Consider the following 14925-nt stretch of genomic DNA (forward strand, 5'->3'; position numbering starts at 1 on the left):
CGCCGAATTACCTATTCACCGCCCCTCACTTCATTTGCCGGGCGACGCTCCTACAATCAAATCTGTTGGGTTACACAGTGAGTAGAGTTTTAATCGTTTTGATGTGCGAGCGTTTTATTACTAGTTGTACCGGGTGGACTCAGTGGACTGGCAAATTATTATAATTTTATATATTAAAATGTCGACTTATTGTTCGGTAGACAGTTGTTTTACAAAGCGTGGAAGTGGTTTATTGTTTTTTAGATGTCCGAAAAATGAAAATAGGTAAGTACATTGGAATTAGTTGTTTATTAAAGTCATGATTGCATTCCTAGTTACTTTATGATCTGGTTCCTGTTTCTTTTTTAAATTAATATAAAAAATGGATTATAGGTGCTGGAAAGGTATTTTAGGATTTACTGGCGAACATAGATATGCCGATCTTACTCCGGAACAATGTTATAAAAGGGTTAATATCTGTAGCTTGCATTTTGCGGAAAGCAGTTTTACGTCCCCTTCAAATCAACGTCTTAGACCCGACGCAATTCCTACATTGTTCCTGGACCAGAGCATCGACAAGTATGTTTTATGTTTTCTTCTAATTTGTGCACCTATAATGGCAATATGTATTATAGAAGGTACCTTTAATATTTGCAATTTTTTGGTGTATAGGGAAATCAGAATTATTTACAAATTTACGTACTATTTTTCCAGGCACAGATAATTCTAACATCATTGCAAGTCACACATTAAGGAAGGAATTCAGTGACGCTTCCGTGCAAACTGACACTCCGATGCAGGTTAATGTTTCTGTCCAGACGGATGTATGTAATAATAATAGGTAAGTGAAAGAATCGGCACTGTGAACTTTTTTATAATATGCAAAACAATTATACTTGCACTATACTCAAATGTTTTACTTAAAGTACAATAAAAATTAAGAAAAACCTAGTAATTTAATAATGAATACGACGCTACCCCTATAATAGTTTTTTAGCTCCTGAGTAAAAAAATCTATATTTTTTGTTAGGTTTTATTATTTCAGTTTGGGTAAAGTTCAATAAATTCCAAAAAACATTACCTTAAATTTTTTTTAATTATTTTGATCTTGTTTTAAGTTAAATTTTAATGTTGTATTAAAACAGGTATCGTATATCTAAAATAAATTTTACTTTCAAGATAAGTTCTGTCAAACGTCAATGAAGATTTCGGCAATGACTCCAAGAAAAATTCAATTAAGAAAAGAAATTAAAACTCTGGAAAAGGAAGGCTCTCACGCAAAAAGTTCCCTGGAAGTAGGAGTTACTTTGGACGATGTTCAAAAATTCCTAGATGACAACTACCCAGCAGATTCTTGTGCATTCCTTAAGAGTCAGCTATCTCTTCTGAAGAAGTCTCTTCAGGGAAGCAGTTACACAAATGAATATAAACAATTTGCTATGAGTTTATACCTTGTTGGACCAAAAGCCTATGAAAAAATGTCGTCCGTTTGTCATTTGCCGTCAAAGTCCACTCTTCAACGTTTCACAAAAAACTGGCCAATAAATCCAGGATTTAATGATTTTATTTTTCGATTAACAGAATTGAAATCGCGTTTTTTAAATGACAAAGCAAAAGACTGTTTTTTATGTATAGATGAGATGTCCATTAAGTCACATCTATATTACAATATCTCAAGTGACAAGGTAGTTGGTTTCCAGGAAGTTTTGAGAGGAAACACTACAGATATTGCCAGCAACGTTTTGGTTCTAATAGCCCGGGGTATTTCAACTAGTTGGATTGAATAAAATGTATTTTATTCGGTAAACTTTGGCTTGGGATTGTTCTAAGGTTTACTAGGTTTACTTATGTCTGGCTATTAAAGAATCTAAACTTGATTATAACTATTAAATAAGAGGGCGCCACTTAGTTTTTTTTTATAAATGAAAGAAAACTAAGAAAAATACTTGGTATATAGGTTTCAATTAACAATTAAATGATCCTGGATAAGGTAGATTTAAAGAGGCAAAAAAATCTCAACAATACAACCAAATTATATTTACATCAAAGATATCTACACACTTCATGGTCTAATCTGATAAATGTTAATAATTTGCTAAGAATTAAAATATGAATTATGTTGATATGGTTAAAATAAGTTTGACAAAAGTAACATTTAAATTATGATTTCGCTACTAGGTAGATTTCAGCACTTGAAAAATAAATTGCAATTATTAAAATTTTTAGTATATATTTGTATTACGCAGGAGAAAGTTCATGAACCTTTTTACCTAAGGCATATCAATCTTTTTACCTAAGGCCTTAACCGTGTTATATCTACTTAACCACCAAAAAGGGTACTGAAAAATACTGAACAAAAAATAACTAATATTATAGATAAGAAATTGACGCATTAAATTATGACATTGATTAAATATTTGTAACGATAAATTGAAATAAAAGGTATATTAATAAAAATTTAAATAAGTGGAATAAACTGGCCTGTATATTCCTCCAAGAAATGAACGGCTAGCCTTCAAAACCGAGGCTGTGAATGTATGCCATTTGTAGCTCAGCTATCCGGACTGGGAATCTCTAACTCTGGCTCCAATTCCACCGCTTTCAGCAATTTCCCGGGGAAATCAAAAGCCTGCAACCATTAAAAATTGAAAAAAAATAAAGAGGAAAACATAAAAGTAAAATCCTTGCTAAGTTTCATTATCTATCCATCAAAATCTTGGGCATCCTGCACCAGAATTATGAAATAAACGGTTCCCTAAAGGAACAAGATTAAGGATTATAAATTATAAACCATATTGGCCACTGCCTGCTTCACAAACTTCAAAAATAAAAAAACTGGCCTTTTACGTACGCTCCTACCTGCAACACGGGAACAAGTCGTCGAAAAATGGACGCAGTACCGACTAAATCAATAACGACCCCACCTGTCGCCTGAGCTGTCAATATCAGCTAATCAGAGAAAATATTAATTATGACCAATCAGAGAAGTTTCGGACCGTCAACAGAAAGCATGGATAATTCAACCAGGAGAGTGATGCGTACAGTAGTAATCTGTCATTGACAGTGTGAATTTAAAGAAATATGAATAAAAGAAGTTGACTGAAATTATTAATGTAATTATTGAAATTAATGAAATGTCCATGAAGCGTTAGTGAACATAAGGAATAGAAAAATAAAACACCTCAATTCCATAAAATATCTTTTAATTGTTTTCTATCGTAAGTTTTGTATATTTGCCTTTGAAAAATATGTGTCACTCTTCCTTTAAAAACAAATTTTGAGAAAACGGTTAGAGATAAAGGCAAACTTGTTGGTATCAAATTAAAGGTCAAAGAATACTCTATCGAAGAGCGTCACTAGATACAGGGTGTTCTATTAAAAAAAATAGCGTAAAATTGAATTGAGAATGTCATTATTTGAGTAACGATAAAAATCCAATCCTAAAAAAGCCAATTTTTTAAAAAGATAAAAATCTTTTGTGGTAAATATTAATATTTAAGTGAAACATTAATTTTTGTGAAAAATTCTTTAAATTCTTTATAACCAGGCAACGTCGTTTTTTAGGGTAAAACTGCTTTAGGGTTAAAGAGGGAGTTAAATGGGACTGCCATTTCGGGAAAAAATTCAGGTGGTTCCATTTATAAAAAATATTCAAATCAAACTAATTTTAAAAAGTAGGCCTTCTAACTTAATCAAATTTGATTCCCCCTATTCAAGATTTTTTTCGTTTCAAGGTTTAGGCGCAATCGAGCACCGAAACACCATATATGTATCCACTAACAAAATTCTTATGCGGAATTATTAAAGTACCACAATGCATATTAAGTAATAAAGAAAAATAAACTATTTAAATATACTTCAATGAAGCGTAGATTCATGCTTTTTGAGTCAAAGCTCTACTAAAACCAAAATATTCTTAAACTCAACTATTAAATTGAAAAATATTTCAAGTTCTGTAAAATTTGGTAATTTTAAAATTAGACTTACGTGAATATTGACAATGCAATTCATTCAGCGAGCTCCACCATGTATACAGCAAGGGATTGAGAGTACCATGAAAGAAAAATGTTTACGATTTACTGTACTGACCCATCTAATAAAGAGTAAGTTTACTCACCGGGGAACCTCGGTCCCCTTGATTCAGTCATGCCAACAACCATCAATATAGTTACTTTATGTTTGCTTATAATTTACATATATATCTTCTTTCTTCGACGGCTAGTGTCCCCTAAAATAGTTAAGGCTACCCCAGACGCTCCACTGCCGCTAAGCAGTAAGCATCTCAACACTCGGAAACTAAGATAACATATACCGAGATCTTAGAATCCAAATGTGTCAATCGAGAAGACAAGTGAGGGCCCTCTATAACTCACAAGACCAACTCGAAGGAACTGCGTGCACAGAGGACATCCCTGTCGATTGCTACACAATCAACCATAACCTGGTGATACCTCGCTAATCAGCGACAAACTCTGGTATACCATAAAACTCTAGCCATGGACTTATACAACAACAATATAAAAGATTACTCACATGTCGACATGATTAACCTGTGCACAAAACAATTACAACCATTCTAATATCCACCTTGTGGACAAACACCACCACACCTGGTCAACTATGACCACTCTATATACATGGCTCTTTATAAGCCAAAGTGCTAGCACTCACTGCCTCTTTTACTTCCTTGGGTCTCTCCCAATCTCTGCTTATATTATTATTTATGTTTAGGGTATAGATTTTTAAGGATGTAAGATAATTCTCGGGCGGTTGAGACACTTATAAATGAATACAGGGTGTTTATAAAATATACGTTTATTAAATATAATAAATTACTTTAGGATATTTTACAGTTCATTTATTTTGTTTCTTACTAATTGGATTTAGTAAAGCCATTATCAATTATTTACAATTAATTTAAAAAAATCTCTTACTCACTTACTATCTGGAGGGTCTTAAATAAAATTATTCTTCATCGACTCATAATCGTAAAATTCCAGCCTTTTACCAAACTTTTCTTTCGGATCCGCCCCGAACTTTAAGTTTAGTTAAATAGAAAATTCCGAAATCTTTGAAGAGAAATCCGAAATTCTCAAAAAAAAAGATAATTTCCGTCAGCATTTATTACGATTCCAATAAAAGTGTTTCCATCAAAGTGACGATTTTCGACGATAATTTGAATATATTAGCAAAGAGAGTTCGGTTTATCCCGCATAAGGGAACGTTTCCCGATAAAATCGTGATTGCATTCTAAAATCCCCATAAGGCACAAATTTATTTTGCATTATTTGCTTCGACGCTGGCATTCGATTTTATGTGATCGTGGGGGTGATTTACCTGTAGCTATTTAACATCAAATTTATTACGTTCGTTGCAATATTTGATTAATTATACCTTCATTAATTGCTGTATATCATTGACTTTACATAATTAATTAACAAAACAACTCATTTATCTGTTTATGCTTTAAAACACATTTTATGTTTGCGCATAAATTGTTCAATATATGGCCCTAGTATTTATTGTTCATTACGTTTGAATTTCAACGCACTCCCTTATTTTATTAAGCAAATAAATATAAACCATAACATGCGGTTGAATTATTAAATGTAATTAAAAATTTAGCGGCAAGATCAAATAAAAACGTGAGAGTCCCATGCGTTTTAAGTTGCTATAAAGCGCCCGTAAATATCGCGGTATTTTTAATTAAGTTTATAAGTAAGAGGTCGTAAGATAACTTTGCTAAGAAGCGGTTTATTGACGTTATTAATTATTGTGAGAGGGCACTAGACGCATTTTATTATTCGAGACTATTGCATTTTTATGCCTCGACATCTTTTCTTTTAAAACACCCTGGATATTACATAAATATACTGCAGAAACGACTTTATTTCTTCTAGGCACTTGAAGTTATTATTTACCTCTGGAACGTTAAAATTTTATTTTTTCAAGACATTAAAGGTTTTATTCTAAATAGTTAATATGATTTTCTTATTTTAGGTAGTTAAATTTGATAGTTATAGTTATTTTTCTAAATGGTAACTCATTCCAGGCAGTTAAAGAGAAGTATTTCTTTTATTTCAGGCCCTTTAACGTAGTTTTCGCTTTTTCCAGGCTTTTTATAAGGTAAGTTTTAAATATTATTTCTAGCATCTAAAGTCATATTTAGATACTTTCAAATATTTTTTTTTCATTATTTCTATATACATTAAAAATTTGAACAAACAACCCGAATTATAATTAAGTTTTATACGTTTTTTTCAAGTGGAGTTTAACGAGATTATTAAGAGCGTTTAAAGGTTATAGAAATACAGTTCTTTGAATTTTTTTTTGATATAGCGTGTATGCACTTGTACATAGCACTTAACAAAGTACAGCTTATAGTGTGAACATCAACTCAAAACATCCGTTTAAAAATTATTTGGAAGCCTGGTTGGTATTGCCGGAAATTTATAATAATAATTTTATTTTTTTCAAATGCTGTATTTATTTATTTATTATTCAATAGCAAGAACTAATAACAGAACATATATGTAAGAAAACACCGAGTTTTCGAAAAATCTTAAAATAAAACAGAACAAATTTCTCGGACTCGACATTATTTCTGAAGAGAAATAATGCGTCGCAGACGCTGTCTTAAATTCGAATGTCCCCTTTTCTTTTTAATAACAAAACTCTTACTTAAAACTTAAAACTAACACAGACACTCCGCATCCATAAATCGTCATCTATAAAGTGTCTCATAATGTCAAATAAATAAGGCTAATGGCTCGGGTGACGATTTTATGAAGAGGGCCCTATTGAGTTTCGAATCTAGCTGGTCTGGCACGGAATATATTCTCACACGGCCAATCCTGACACTCAATTCGTTCTCGAATTGACACAAAAATCCAATGTTAACCTGGAACAACAAAACAAACGCCAGCCCAATTTTGCCAAAGTTAGTTTGGTTAACACTATTTAGTGTGGAAGCATATTATACGACACAAAAAAACAAGAACTTCGTCTTTCTTTTTAACATTCTTTTTCAAATTTCTTTTTAGCAAAGCGTGAAAGCTTTCAATGTTATAGCAACATCAGTGTGAAGCATAAGCTCTCAACGTAATTCAGACATTGTTGTAAAGCGTATAGGCTTTCACATAATTCGCAAAGCGTACAGCTTTCAACGTGAAAAAAAAAACAAAAAAACAAAAAATTAAAAAAAAAACACAAAAAAAAATTATATTTTCCTTATATAAATAATAATAAATAAATAAATAAAAAGGCCTTTATTTTATACTCGGCGAAGGGCAGCATGCTGTTAACTTAACCGAGTACACATAAATATTACAATAATATTATTACTATCACAAAAACACATAATTATTAGGTAGTTACTAATAGAAAATATACAGAAGACAAAAAAAAAATTAACTATAACTTACAAAGAAAAATACAAATTTTACAGCTTAACGACTACTTGACATCATAATACGATATATATGCATGACCGATTTAACAATACAAATACTTATTAAAAAAATTAAATAGAACAATAGAAATAAAACTTAAAAAAAAAAAAAACAATCCCAAAAAAGTTGAAATAAAATCATCCAGTTGACTGTTTAATTCTAAGTTATTACTTTATATTATTGCTATTTTTCTCGATATTTATTGTTGGCTTTCAATCAATATCTTTTTTAGGTTGTTTTTAAAGGATTGGAAAGACTTATCAGTACGGTGACTAATAATATATTTATTTATTAGCTTTGAAGCACAGAAAGAAAATGATCTTTGAAAAATCGCAGTGCTATGTCGGGGGATATCAAATTTTAAAACCGTGCGTGTTGTTCGGTTATGTCTGGTAGTTCCTGTTTTAAGTTTATTTCGTAAGTAGGAGGGACTATTGTTTTTTAAAAGTTTGAATAGGAAACTGCAGTAATGAAGTTTTTCTCTATTTTGCACATTAAGCCACTTCAATTCTTTTAGCTTGCAAGTTACATGATCCCTTCCTCTCAACCCATAAACAAAGCGAATGCAAGAGTTCTGTATTTTTTGCAGTTTGTACCTACTAGAAGCATCAAGACATGGTCCATAAACAAAATTAGAGTAATTACAATGTGATAAAATTAGAGCTTCACAAAGCTGCCTTTTTAGTGTAATACTTAATAGATCCTTACTTTTATACAAATTTCTCAGGGACATATATGCTCTTTGAACTACTTTAGATACTTGTGTTTTAAACCTCAAATTTGTATCAAAAGTTACACCTAAGTTTTTGTGTTCTTTTAAATTCAGAATTTTTTCACTATCTATCACAAGATCACAGTTCATACGAGACCATGATGCCAAGGGGCCAATGTAAATTACAGCCGATTTTTTTGGGTTTAATTTTAAACCATTTTTTTTTGAATAATGGTGAATTGTATCTAAGCACTGACCCAATGATTGCATAGATTCATCAACGTTATTCTTAGTAAACTGTTTATAAATTTGTGTATCATCACAGTATTGAGCCATACGACAGTCGCGAATTTTATTTTTTAGGTCATTTATATAAAGTATAAACAGCAAAGGGCCCAGAATGGATCCCTGGGGAACACCTCTTTTTAAATCGGCTGGCTCAGAGAACGAGTCTTCCACTCTTGTTATCTGGGATCTATTTGTAAGATAATTACGGCAAAAACGCACAGCTTTCGGTAAGAATCCGTAATAGGAGAGCTTCGCTAAAAGTAAGTTATGATGTAGAGTATCGAATGCCTTGCTGAAATCTAACAGAACCAAAGCTGTCGTCTCACCCTTATCCCAAGCATCAATAATATCATCCAAGACTCCAAGAAGGGCTGAAGCAGTATTAAAGCCACGGCGAAACCCCGATTGCGTTTCCGAGAGCAAATTATTTTTCACGATATATTCAATCATCTGGTTGTATATGAGTTTCTCAAAAATCTTGGACAATACAGAAAGTAGGCTTATTGGTCGTAAGTCAGAAAAGACATCCGGGTTAGAGACCTTAGGTAGCGGCAACACTATTGCCTTTTTCCACAAAGAGGGAAATTTACCTATCTCGATGCAAGTATTAAAAATATGAGTTAGCACTGGAATGACACGAGGACAGCACATCTTAACCATTTCTAATGATATTTTATCAATGCCACTGGCATTTGATTTTATTTGCGAAATAGCTTCATATACTCCTCCAGTATCCACCAGCTCCAGATCGAACCTTTGATCCGTGGCTCTTCTACCCAGGTATTCCCGAATGGTGAAAGGTGCATGCTTATTAAAAAGTTGTGTAAGAATATGTGTAAAACACTGGACCTTATCATCTATTTCCGCAAAACTAAACACCTTACCCCAATCTGCGGCGTTAAGATCAAGATCAAAAGCTGCCCTGTCGAAGCTCTTAAAATTTCTAAACGTAACAAACTTTGGGAAAATCTTTGGAGCATTAATTGCAAGAGTGCAATAAATAAGTTGATGGTCAGAGTGCTCATGCATATCTCTATGTTCAACATTACCTATTAGTAGATTTTCATTTGACAGAATTATGACATCAATTAAGCTAGCTTTTTCCTTTGAAAACCTAGTGGGATTCATTACTACTTGCTTAAAATTAAATGAGTCCAAGAGAAAATCAAATTGCTCATTAACAGATTTATATTCTAGAAGGTTAATGTTGAGATCACCCATTATTATTGTTTCATCTACCATGGGAAGAATGTTTGAAATCGAGGTGTCTAAATGCTCTAACGCCCTAAGGACATTAAACTGAGGCGGACGATAAAAAACCCCAAATCCTAATTTAAGTTTGTTTATTTGTAAAATAAACCATTGTTGCTCAAAAATTTCTACTTGTTCCACCAATTCCACCTTATGGACCCTTAAACTTGACCTCACGTAAACGCCAACTCCCCCACCTCTAGTTTTTCTGTCCAGTCGCAAAAAGTTATATCCTACTATTTCGATCTCTTTATCTAAAATATTTTCTGAAAGCCAACTTTCCGTTACTCCTAGTATATCTAGGTTTAGAGTAGAAAGGATTAACTTTACTTCAACAACACTAGGTAGCAAGAAACGTATATTAACGTGGCCTACCTTTAAATTGTTAAAACTGTTTTTAGCCATTTAAAAAACAAATAAAATAAAAATATAAAAGGAATCCAAAAGTACAATAAATAAAATAATTAAGTAAAAATAATAAGTTATAAGTTAAAAATAATAATTAAGTACAATAAATAAATTAATTAAATAATATAAGTTTATAATTAGTATTTTCCTTATATATAAGTTCGCCTGCAAATTAAGTGCAATTAAGTGTTGACGTACGCCCAATTCTAACAACATGTGTTTTACAGACTTGTCCGTAAAATTAGTGAGTCGATCACAAATCAAAGTTTTTGTGACACTGAACATACTTTTTTTTAAAAATTTTTCAAATCAGTATTCCATTTGATTTCCTAACTTAGTTTATTTTTTTATTTCAGGCACTTGTATTTTATAAAACGCAGATTAAGTAATTTTTGTTTTTTTGCAAGCATATTACTAAGCCACTGAGGTGAAATATTATTAAACGAGTTAAAATTTATCTAATTTTAGACATTTTTTCAAGTACTAGCTCCCTTTAAAAGTTTTAAACTTCGGATTTTAAGTAATTTCTTTTAGGCAATTTTATTTACTTTTCTTACTATAAATGTTTGTATTTAAATTAAAAATTAAAATTTTAGTTTTACTCAGCAAACAGAATATTTCAATAAATGTTATACGTGGAAGCAATTAAATAAGCGATTAATGCCTTTAGCGATATATTTGAATAAACATGGATATTGTATAAAATATCTCACAAATCACACATAAAAGCGCATATAAATAAAAATGTTATTGCACGTGCACGTTCATTATTTCGCTTAATATAGGGCGTGTTCTGTATGCTTTCTAGGCAATTTAAATTTGTAAATCGATATTATGTGGAAAAGTCTCAATAAAAGACGCAACATGCTTTATTAAGAGTCAGGTTTTTTTTTATTATTTCTGAATACAGGCAGCAAAAAATTTAAATAAAGGAAGATATGATAACGAATAACCAGTTTTTTGTTAATATAAAAATGTTGCTCCTGTAGAAACTACCTGAAAATTGTGTAATATATATTTATATAAATGGTTATAAGTATTTAAAAATCCATATAATTTTTTTTATTAAGTTTTTATTAAGTTATAATAATTAATAATATAATAATATATATTATTAATTATATATAATAATAATTAATATAATAATTATATAGTTTTTTTTAAGTATTTATTTATTTTTGTATATCTTTTCAAAATCTTTTTTTTTCCTTCAATTTAAATCTTATAAGTAATAATGGATTTTCGAATCATAATGAATCTTGAAAATTGTAAATCATTTACTTCAGCTGTGATTATTTCAACCAAACATTTTTCTCCATTATGATATTTATTATAGTAACGATTTTTTCACTCAAAAATAGAGAAAAATGTGTTCCTTGTCTAGGGCGAAACATTTATCTTCATTAACTATAATTTCAGCAGTTAATGTCAAGATTCAATGACGAATAAATAATAATTTTCTGCGTTGAAGGTCTAAAAAACTATTATAAATTTATTTCAACAATGATTTTACCGGTTCTATTACCCAGAAAGTTAAAAACATCAATTGTTCCACACAAAATTCTCATTTAATCTTATTAACTGTTTTAAAGGTTTATCTTTTTATTATCGTCTGACAACCCTGTATTGTTATTGTTTTGGAGTTTTTTCTTAAGTCAGTAAAATTTCGGTTAAGTTGTGCAAAATAATTAATAAAAATGTCTTAGCATTCCCAATTAAGGACAGTACTACACCTCTAGTACTACACCTTTCTAAATCCAACGGTCTCGTTGGATTTAGAAAGACAAAACTATAACAAAACCGTTGGAATTTTTCAGATCGGACCGGTAGAAGCCGAGATATTGACCTCCAAAGTTTGGGTTTTTTCGTTTTTCGGGTATAATCCCCCGTATCGATTTTTTTCACCAATTTTTTTTTTTTTTCGAAATCGAACTAACTATACCAGCGTCTTCTTTAGACCACCTACATTACGAAAATACCGGGTTATAACGAGATTCGAGCAGAACTAATTGAATGACAGCACTTTGAAAATTTGGAAAAAGTCATTTTTCGACCCTGCTTTTGAGGCCAAAAATGGGCTTCAAAAATGCGATATCTCAGCTACTATTAGAGCTACGACCTTGCAAATAGTCTTGTTGGATTCAGAAAGACAAAACTAAGACAAAACCGTTGGAATTTTCCAGATCGGACCAGTAGAAGCCGAGATATTGACCTCCAAAGTTTGGGTTTTTTCGTTTTTCGGGTATCGATTTTTTTCACCAAAAAATTTTTTTTTCGAAAACGAACTAACTATACCTGCGTCTTCTTTAGACCACCTACATTACGAAAATACCGGGTTATAACGAGATTCGAGCAGAACTAACTGAATGACAGCACTTTGAAAATTTGGAAAAAGTCATTTTTAGACCCCGTTTTTGAGGCCAAAAATAGGCTTCAAAAATGCAATATCTCAGCTACTATTAGAGCTACGACCTTAGGGATGGTTTCGTTGGATTCAGAAAGACAAAACTAAGACAAAACCGTTGGAATTTTCTAGATCGGACCGGTAGAAGCCGAGATATTGACCTCCAAAGTTTGGGTTTTTTTCGTTTTTCCGGTATACCCCCGTATCGATTTTTTTCACCAAAATTTTTTTTTCAAAATCGAACTAACTATACCAGCGTCTTCTTTAGACCACCTACATTACGAAAATACCGGGTTATAACGAGATTCGAGCAGAACTAACTGAATGACAGCACTTTGAAAATTTGGAAAAAGTCATTTTTCGACCCCGCTTTTGAGGCCAAAAATGGGCTTCAAAAATGCGATATCTAAGCTACTGTCAGAGATTCGACCTTGCATATGGTCTCGTTGGATTGAGAAAGACAAAACTAAGACAAAACCGTTAGAATTTTCCAGATCGGATAGGTAGAAGCCGAGATATTGACCTCCAAAGTTTGGGTTTTTTCGTTTTTCGAACTAACTATACCAGCGTCTTCTTTAGACCACCTACATTACGAAAATACCGGGTTATAACGAGATTCGAGCAGAACTGACTGAATGACAGCACTTTGAAAATTTGGAAAAAGTCATTTTTCGACCCCGTTTTTGAGGCCAAAAATGGGCTTCAAAAATGCGATATCTCAGCTACTATTAGAGCTACGACCTAGCAAATAGTGTTGTTGGATTCAGAAAGACAAAACTAAGACAGAACTATTGGAATTTTCCAGATCGGACCAGTAGAAGCCGAGATATTGACCTCCAAAGTTTGGGTTTTTTCGTTTTTCGGGTATACCCCCCCGTATCGATTTTTTTCACCAAAATTTTTTTTTTTTTAGAAATCGAACTAACTATACCAGCGTCTTCTTTAGACCACCTACATTACGAAAATACCGGGTTATAACGAGATTCGAGCAGAACTAACTGAATGACAGCACTTTGAAAATTTGGAAAAAGTCATTTTTCGACCCCGTTTTTGAGGCCAAAAATGGGCTTCAAAAATGCGATATCTCAGCTACTATTAGAGCTACGACCTTAGGGATGGTTTCGTTGGATTCAGAAAGACAAAACTAAGACAAAACCGTTGGAATTTTCTAGATCGGACCGGTAGAAGCCGAGATATATTGACCTCCAAAGTTTGGGTTTTTTCGTTTTTCGGGTATACCCCCTTATCGATTTTTTTCACCAAATTTTTTTTTTTAAAATCGAACTAACTATACCAGCGTCTTCTTTAGACCACCTTCATTACGAAAATACCGGGTTATAACGAGATTCGAGCAGAACTAACTGAATGACAGCACTTTGAAAATTTGGAAAAAGTCATTTTTCGACCCTGCTTTTGAGGCCAAAAATGGGCTTCAAAAATGCGATATCAGAGCTACGACCTTAGGGATGGTTTCGTTGGATTCAGAAAGACAAAACTAAAACAAAACCGTTGGAATTTTCTAGATCGGACCGGTAGAAGCCGAGATATTGACCTCCAAAGTTTGGGTTTTTTCGTTTTTCGGGTATCGATTTTTTTCACCAACAATTTTTTTTTTCGAAAACGAACTAACTATACCTGCGTCTTCTTTAGACCACCTACATTACGAAAATACCGGGTTATAACGAGATTCAAGCAGAACTGACTGAATGACAGCACTTTGAAAATTTGGAAAAAGTCATTTTTCGAACTCGTTTTTGAGGCCAAAAATGGGCTTCAAAAATGCAATGTCTCAGCTACTATTAGAGCTACGACCTTAGGGATGGTTTCGTTGGATTCAGAAAGACAAACCTAAGACAAAACCGTTGGAATTTTCTAGATCGGACCGGTAGAAGCCGAGATATTGACCTCCAAAGTTTGGGTTTTTTCGTTTTTCGGGTATACCCCCCCGTATCGATTTTTTCACCAATTTTTTTTTTTTTCGAAATTGAACTAACTATACCAGCGTCTTCTTTAGACCACCTACATTACGAAAATACCGGGTTATAACGAGATTCGAGCAGAACTAACTGAATGACAGCACTTTGAAAATTTGGAAAAAGTCATTTTTCGACCCCGTTTTTGAAGCCAAAAATGGGCTTCAAAAATGCGATATCTCAGCTACTATCAGAGCTACGACCTTAGGGATGGTTTCGTTGGATTCAGAAAGACAAAACCGTTGGAATTTTCTAGATCGGACCGGTAGAAGCCGAGATATTGACCTCCAAAATTTGGGTTTTTTCGTTTTTCGGGTATCGATTTTTTTCACCAAACATTTTTTTTTTCGAAAACGAACTAACTATACCTGCGTCTTCTTTAGACCACCTACATTACGAAAATACCGGGTTATAACGAGATTCGAGCAGAACTGACTGAATGACAGCACTTTGAAAATT

At 32.5% G+C, this 14925-nt stretch overlaps 1 protein-coding gene across 2 annotated transcripts in view; it reads right to left on the reverse strand.

Annotated features, from left to right (window-relative positions):
• Window positions 1–14925, reverse strand: part of LOC126733612 (orexin receptor type 2-like) — a 228105-nt gene that overhangs the window by 90075 nt on the left and 123105 nt on the right. The window contains exon 1 of one of the 2 annotated variants that reach the window (XM_050436979.1): window positions 3967–4036. The exons of the other annotated variant lie outside the window; for it this stretch is intronic. The gene's annotated coding sequence lies outside the window, so the exon portion shown is untranslated. Of the gene's footprint in view, window positions 1–3966; window positions 4037–14925 lie in introns of those variants that run through there. 2 annotated transcript variants of the gene reach the window in all.

This window comes from Anthonomus grandis, chromosome 2, assembly GCF_022605725.1.
Source record: "Anthonomus grandis grandis chromosome 2, icAntGran1.3, whole genome shotgun sequence".
Lineage (NCBI taxonomy): Eukaryota > Metazoa > Arthropoda > Insecta > Coleoptera > Curculionidae > Anthonomus > Anthonomus grandis.